Raw genomic sequence first — 8,730 nt, 5'->3', positions numbered from 1 at the left:
AAAATTAGCCAGGCGAGGTGGCGGCAGGCGCCTGTGGTCCCAGCTACTCAGGAGGCTGAGGCAGGAGAATGGCATGAACCTGGGACGCGGAGCTTGTAGTGAGCTGAGATCGAGCCACTGCACTCCAGCCTGGGCAACAGAGTGAGACTCCAACTCAAAAAATAAAATATAAAAATGAAAAAATAAATGTGCATACTTAATATACAAAAATCTATGAGAATAATTGTTAAATACCTATTAAATACATAAAAATAGAGTTGAACAAATGGAAAGAAATTAGCCTGTTACTGGAAGTCTCTCTGGAAAGTAGAAGCCTAGGAGAAAACCAAACCAAACCCATCCTCCCATTGCCACCCAGAGATACTGTCAATGTTTTCAGCTCACAGGGGAAGTGTAGGCTTTTCCCACTGTCAGTGTCTATGTGAAGGGAGTAAGGCAGCCTGAAACCTCTTGCTCCTAGGTCCCATAGTCCCCACTCCCCTTCCAGCTGGAAATTTATGCTGCAACCAGAGGAACCAGAAATGGGGTGAGAAAACTTAGGGGACTGGGTTGTAAGATCAAAGGCCAGTCTTGCAGCAGTAATGACAGTTCCTAGGGGGATAGGGGGACTGTGACATCACTACATTCCACTCCTCCCAGGGGAGGGGACCACATCAGCGCGAGGCCCGAGTAACCACTCCACGATGGGGTATGGAAACACAGAGTTTTGACCCAGGTCCTCGGACACACCAGCCCAAGAAGCCCAGGGAGGTCAAGCTTGGGGCAGCAGGAGGGGAGGGCAGACTCTGCAGTAGGGAGCCCCAGGAGTCACCAGCCCAAAGTCACCCAGGGATGACTGGTGAGGGCGGGGCCTGGGGCTGGGGGACCCAGGTCCTGGGAGATGCAAGCCCGAAGAGCCCAGGGAGATTGGGCTTGGGGCAGCAGGAGGTGAGGGCCGAGTATGGAGCAGGGAGCCCCAGGAGTCACCAGCCCAAAGTCACCCTGGGGTGATTGGCAAGGGCAGGGACCGGGCTCCTTGCTGAAGGGGTGGGGATGACTGACAAGACTTTGGTTGGGGGAGCCCAGAGGCGCTGGGGTTGGAGGGCCCAGTCTGGTATGCCTCAGGAGTGGTACGGACTCTGGCACTGGTCTTGTTGTCAGAGGGCATCTGTGGCTGGGTTGGGGTCCATGACCTGGTGTGTTTTACCTTTTTCTTGGCTGCAGCCAATTTCCCCTGTTGTGTTTTTTCTGACATCGCGGGGTGGAGAGGGGGGCAGGGTTGGGGCCACCTCAGCGAAATCCTAGTGAGCACTGCTGAATGCTTCCAGTCACCTGCCAGGCAGCTGTGCGACTGAGCCACAGGAGGCGTAACCAAGGCCCCACTAGAATGCAGAATAGGGGCGTGGCCTTAATGCTCCAAGCCCATTGGTCAGTGACAAAGATGAAAGGGAAAGGAGGCGTGGCAGGCAGCAGCATGTCCAGAGGGACCTGTGGCATCATAAGGAAAGCGGCCCATGCAACCGCTGTCCCCTCCCACTCAGAGAGAGGGGAGGGGCCGCCCACTCTGGGAGAGGGGAGGGGCTGGCTTTTGCTTTAAAAGCTTTAAAACTGTAAAAAATAAACTTTAAAAAATATATGTGTGTATACTTTATATATATGTGTGTCTGTATCTATGTGTTCCTCCAGAGCTGTCTTCATTATCCAGCTTCTATGCAAAGTCTATGATTTTGGCCTATATTTTTCATCTTCAAATGGAGCACAAGAATTACCAGTATTACCTTAACTGAGATATAGATCCTATAAAAATGGAAAATCCATAGCATGCTTGATGATTAATGAAGCCGACTTTAGCACCAACATTCCAATAAGACAAAATAAGCACAATGATTTCTCTTTTTTGGAAAAACGTTTGTCTTATTCTCCTACATTATTGTTAAGATTTCTTTTAAAAACAAGAAACATGTCTAATATCTTTAAAAACACAAAGCTTTTGAGGTGGAGCCAAGATGGCCGAATAGGAACAGCTCCGGTCTCCAGCTCCCAGCCCCAGCGACACAGAAGACGGGTGATTTCTGCATTTCTGCTTGAGGTACCGGTTTCATCTCACTAGGGAGTGCCTAACAGTGGGTGCAGGACAGTCGGTGAAGCGCACTGTGCACGAGCCAAAGCAGGGCGAGGCATTGCCTCACTCGGGAAGCGCAAGGGGTCAGGGAGTTCCCTTTCCTAGTCAAAGAAAGGGGAAGCAGACGGCACCTGGAATATCGGGTCAGTCCCATCCTAATACTGCGCTTTTCCAACGGGCCTGGAAAACGGCACACTAGGAGATTGTGTCCCGCACCTGGCTCGGAGGGTCCTATGCCCACGGAGTCTCGCTGATTGCTAGCACAGCAGTCTGAGATCAAGCTGCGAGGCGGCAGCGAGGCTGGGGGAGGGGCGCCCGCCATTGCCCAGGCTTGCTTAGGTAAACAAAGCAGCCAGGAAGCTCGAACTGGGTGGAGCCCACCACAGCTCAAGGAGGCCTGCCTGTCTCTGTAGGCTCCACCTCTGGGGGCAGGGCACAGACAAACAAAAACTCTGCAAGAACTTCCACAGACTTAAATGTCCCTGTCTGACTGACAGCTTTGAAGAGAGTAGTGGTTCTCCCAGCATGCAGCTGGAGATCTGAGAACGGTCAGACTGCCTCCTAAAGTGGGTCCCTCACCCCTGAGCAGCCTAACTGGGAGGCACCCCCCCAGTAGGGACAGACTGACACCTCATTCAACCCGGTACTTCGCTGAGACAAAACTTTCAGAGGAACTATCAGACAGCTGAATTTGTGGTCTCACGAAAATCCGCTGTTCTGCAGCCACCGCTGCTGACACCCAGCCAAACAGCGTCTGGAGTGCACCTCTAGTAAACTCCAACAGACCTGCAGCTGAGGGTCCTGTCTGGTAGAAGGAAAACTAACAAACAGAAAGGACATCCACACCAAAAACCCATCTGTACATCACCATCATCAAAGACAAAAAGTAGATAAAACCACAAAGATGGGGAAAAACAGACCAAAAAAACTGGAAACTCTAAAAAACAGAGCACCTCTCCTCCTCCAAAGGAACGCAGTTCCTCACCAGCAACAGAACAAAGCTGGATGGAGGATGACTTTGATGAGTTGAGAGAAGAAGGCTTCAGACGATCAAACTACTCTGAGCTACGAGAGGAAATTCAAAACAACAGCAAAGAAGTTAAAAACTTTGAAAAAAAATTAGAAGAATGGATAACTAGAATAACCAATGGAGAGAAGGGCTTCAAGGAGCTGATGGAGCTGAAAGCCAAGTTTCGAGAACTACACGAAGATTGCAGAAGCCTCAGTAGCAGATGCGATCAACTGGAAGAAAGGGTATCGCTGATGGAAGATGAAATGAATGAAATGAAGAGAGAAGGGAAGTTTAGAGAAAAAAGGATAAAAAGAAATGAACAAAGCCTCCAAGAAATTTGGGACTATGTGAAAAGACCAAACCTACGTCTGATTGGTGTACCTGAAAATGATGGGGAGAATGGAATCAAGTTGGAAAACACTCTGCAAGATATTATCCAGGAGAACTTCCCCAATCTAGCAAGGCAGGCCAGCATTCAGATTCAGGAAATACAGAGAACGCCACAAAGATACTCCTCAAGAAGGGCAACTCCAAGACACAGTATTGTCAGATTCACCAAAGTTGAAATGAAAGAAAAAATGTTAAGGGCAGCCAGAGAGAAAGGTCGGGTTACCCACAAAGGGAAGCCCATCAGACTAACAGCTGATCTCTCAGCAGAAACTCTACAAGCCAGAAGAGAGTGGGGGCCGATATTCAACATTCTTAAAGAAAAGAATTTTCAACCCAGGATCTCCTATCCCGCCAAACTAAGCTTCATAAGTGAAGGAGAAATAAAACACTTTACAGACAAGCAAACGCTGAGTGATTTTGTCACCACCAGGCCTGCCCTACAAGAGCTCCTGAAGGAAGCACTAAACATGGAAAGGAACAACCGGTACCAGCCACTGCAAAAACATGCCAAATTGTAAAGACCATCGAGACTAGGAAGAAACTATAGCAACTAACGAGCAAAATAACCAACTAACATCATAATGACAGGATCAGATTCACACATAACAATATTAACGTTAAATGTAAATGGGCTAAATGCTCCAATCAAAAGACACAGACTGGCAAACTGGATAAGGAGTCAGGACCCATCAGTGTGCTGTATTCAGGAAACCCATCTCACGTGCAGAGACACACATAGACTCAAAATAAAGGGATGGAGGAAGATCTATCAAGCAACTGGAAAACAAAAAAAGGCAGGGGTTGCAATCCTAGTCTCTGATAAAATAGACTTTAAACCAACAAAGATCAAAAGAGACAAAGAAGGCCATTACATAATGGTAAAGGGATCAATTCAACAAGAAGAGCTAACTATCCTAAATATATATGCACCCAACACAGGAGCACCCAGATTCATAAAGCAAGTCCTGAGTGACCTACAAAGAGACTTAAACTCCCACACAATAATAATGGGAGATTTTAACACCCCACTGTCAGCATTAGACAGATCAACGAGACAGAAAGTTAACAAGGATATCCAGGAATTGAACTCAGCTCTACATAAAGTGGACCTAATAGACATCTACAGAACTCTCCACCCCAAGTCAACAGAATATACATTTTTTTCAGCACCACACCACACCTATTCCAAAATTGACCACATAGTTGGAAGTAAAGCTCTCCTCAGCAAATGTAAAAGAACAGAAATTATAACAAACTGTCTCTCAGACCACAGTGCAATCAAACTAGAACTCAGGATTAAGAAACTCACTCAAAACCGCTCTACTACATGGAAACTGAACAACCTGCTCCTGAATGACTATTGGGTACATAATGAAATGAAGGCAGAAATAAAGATGTTCTTTGAAACCAACGAGAACAAAGACACAACATACCAGAATCTCTGGGACACATTCAAAGCAGTGTGTAGAGGGAAATTTATAGCACTAAATGCCCACAAGAGAAAGCAGGAAAGATCCAAAATTGACTCCCTAACATCACAATTAAAAGAACTAGAAAAGCAAGAGCAAACACATTCAAAAGCTAGCAGAAGGCTAGAAATAACTAAAATCAGAGCAGAACTGAAGGAAATAGAGACACAAAAAACCCTTCAAAAAATTAATGAATCCAGGAGCTGGTTTTTTGAAAAGATCAACAAAATCGATGGACCGCTAGCAAGACTAATAAAGAAGAAAAGAGAGAAGAATCAAATAGATGCAATAAAAAACGAAAAAGGGGATATCACCACCGATCCCACAGAAATACAATCTACCATCAGAGAATACTACAAACACCTCTATGCAAATAAACTAGAAAATCTAGAAGAAATGGATAAATTCCTCGACAAATACACCCTCCCAAGACTAAACCAGGAAGAAGTTGAATCTCTGAATAGACCAATAACAGGCTCTGAAATTGTGGCAATAATCAATAGCTTACCAACCAAAAAGAGTCCAGGACCTGATGGATTCACAGCTGAATTCTACCAGAGGTACAAGGAGGAACTGGTACCATTCCTTCTGAAACTATTCCAATTGATAGAAAAAGAGGGAATCCTCCCTAACACATTTTATGAAGCCAGCATCGTCCTGATACCAAAACCTGGCAGAGACATAACCAAAAAAGAGAATTTCAGACCAATATCCTTGATGAACATTGATGCAAAAATCCTCAATAAAATACTGGCAAACCGAATCCAGCAGCACATCAAAAAGCTTATCCACCATGATCAAGTGGGCTTCATCCCTGGGATGCAAGGCTGCTTCAACATACGCAAATCAATAAATGTAATCCAGCATATAAACAGAACCAAAGACAAAAACCACATGATTATCTCCATAGATGCAGAAAAGTCCTTTGACAAAATTCAACAACCCTTCATGCTAAAAACTCTCAATAAATTAGGTATTGATGGGACGTATCTCAAAATAATAAGAGCTATCTACGACAAACCCACAGCCAATATCATACTGAATGGGCAAAACTGGAAGCATTCCCTCTGAAAACTGGCACAAGACAGGGATGCCCTCTCTCACCGCTCCTATTCAACATAGTGCTGGAAGTTCTGGCCAGAGCAATCAGGCAGGAGAAGGAAATAAAAGGTATTCAATTAGGAAAAGAGGAAGTCAAATTGTCCCTGTTTTCAGATGACATGATTGTATATCTAGAAACCCATTGTCTCAGCCCAAAATCTCCTTAAGCTGATTAGCAACTTCAGCGAAGTCTCAGGATACAAAATGAATGTACAAAAATCACAAGCATTCTTGTACACCAATAACAGACAAACAGAGAGCCAAATCATGAGTGAACTCCCATTCACAATTGCTTCAAAGAGAATAAAATACCTAGGAATCCAACTTACAAGGGATGTGAAGGACCTCTTCAAGGAGAACTACAAACCACTGCTCAATGAAATAAAAGAGGATACAAACAAATGGAAGAACATTCCATGCTCATGGGTTGGAAGAATCAATATCGTGAAAATGGCCATACTGCCCAAGGTAATTTATAGATTCAATGCCATCCCCATCAAGCTACCAATGACTTTCTTCACAGAATTGGAAAAAACTACTTTAAAGTTCATATGGAACCAAAAAAGAGCCCGCATTGCCAAGTCAATCCTAAGCCAAAAGAACAAAGCTGGAGGCATCACGCTACCTGACTTTAAACTATACTACAAGGGTACAGTAACCAAAACAGCATGGTACTGGTACCACAACAGAGACATAGATCAATGGAACAGAACAGAGCCCTCAGAAATGATGCCGCATAGCTACAATTATCTGATCTTTGACAAACCTGACAAAAACAAGAAATGGGGAAAGGATTCCCTATTTAATAAATGGGGCTGGGAAAACTGGCTAGCCATATGTAGAAAGCTGCAACTGGATCCTTCCTTACACCTTATACAAAAATTAATTCAAGATGGATTAAAGACTTATATGTTAGACCTAAAACCATTAAAATCCTACAAGAAAACCTAGGCAATACCATTCAGGACATAGGCGTGGGCAAGGACTTCATGTCTAAAACACCAAAAGCAATGGCAACAAAAGCCAAAATTGACAAATTAGATCTAATTAAACTAAAGAGCTTCTGCACAGCAAAAGAAGCTACCGTCAGAGTGAACAGGCAACCTACAGAACGGGAGAAAATTTTCGCAACCTACTCATCTGACAAAGGGCTAATATCCAGAATCTACAATGAACTCAAACAAATTTACAAGAAACAAAACAAACAACCCCATCAAAATGTGGGTGAAGGACATGAACAGACAATTCTCAAAAGAAGACATTTATGCAGCCAAAAAACACATGAAAAAATGCTCATCATCACTGGCCATCAGAGAAATGCAAATCAAAACCACAATGAGATACCATCTCATACCAGTTAGAATGGCCATCATTAAAAAGTCAGGAAACAACAGGTGCTGGAGAGGATGTGGAGAAATAGGAACACTTTTACACTGTTGGTGGGACTGTAAACTAGTTCAACCATTGTGGAAGTCAGTGTGGCGATTCCTCAGGGATCTAGAACTAGAAATACCATTTGACCCAGCCATCCCATTACTGGGTATATACCCAAAGGACTATAAATCATGCTGCTATAAAGACACATGCACACGTATGTTTATTGCGGCACTATTCACAATAGCAAAGACTTGGAACCAACCCAAATGTCCAACAACGATAGACTGGATTAAGAAAATGTGGCACATATACACCATGGAATACTATGCAGCCATAAAAAATGATGAGTTCATGTCCTTTGTAGGGACATGGATGAAACTGGAAACCATCATTCTCAGTAAACTATCGCAAGGACAAAAAACCAAACACCGCATGTTCTCACTCATAGGTGGGAATTGAACAATGAGAACACTTGGACACAGGAAGGGGAACATCACACTCCAGGGACTGTTGTGGGGTGGGGGAGGGGGAGGGACAGCATTAGGAGATACACCTAATGTTAAATGACGAGTTAATGGGTGCAGCAAACCAACATGGCACCTGTATACATATGTAACAAACCTGCATATTGTACACAGTACCCTAAAACTTAAAGTACAATAATAAAAAATAAAAATAAAATAAATAAATAAAATAAAAGATCAGTTGGATGCAAAGACTCAATGTATTGGGGCTCTCCCTCTTTCCCCCTTTCTTCTTCTGCCCTTCTCCCCTGACACCTCCCACCACCTCCTCAGCATCTGTGTGCCGGTCTCTTTCTCTCAGGCACAGAACATAGCTGCTGACCGCTCTGAAGTCACATACTAGGACTTCACAGTCTAAAGAGTGGAATATTCCTCCCAAATTCAGCATGATAAGCCCCACGAAGGACTCTAGTTAGACAGGCATGAGGCATGAGTTCATGGGTTAAAAGAGGAGGGGGTTATAAGTTTAGTGTGATTGAAAGGACTTACCAGGGATGACCAATTCCACAAAGGAAAGCATCTTTCTGCTGCTACCAGAAGGATGGGAAGGAGAGGGAGGAGAAGGAGGAAATGTGCTGGGCAGAGGAAAAATCCATCATAACAATTTATTCATTCGTGGCCTCACATCAGGAAAGTCAGGTGTGATTGCCTGCACAGTTAACATGAATTTTCCCATGATCTTCCAAAGCTGATACACATGCAAAAGAAAAATTTAAAATAAAAAATAAATTGGCGTCTGTTGATGACATGAACTGT

General features: G+C 44.1%; 1 pseudogene; it reads right to left on the bottom strand.

The window, feature by feature from the left end:
* Positions 1-557: 557 nt before the first annotated feature.
* On the bottom strand, positions 558-8,494 carry LOC100596422 (annotated as a pseudogene).
* Between the last annotated feature and the right edge of the window lie 236 nt (positions 8,495-8,730).

The sequence above is a fragment of the Nomascus leucogenys genome, chromosome 6 (genome assembly GCF_006542625.1).
Source record: "Nomascus leucogenys isolate Asia chromosome 6, Asia_NLE_v1, whole genome shotgun sequence".
Taxonomy (NCBI): domain Eukaryota; kingdom Metazoa; phylum Chordata; class Mammalia; order Primates; family Hylobatidae; genus Nomascus; species Nomascus leucogenys.
This window is presented reverse-complemented; position numbering and strand designations above follow the sequence as displayed.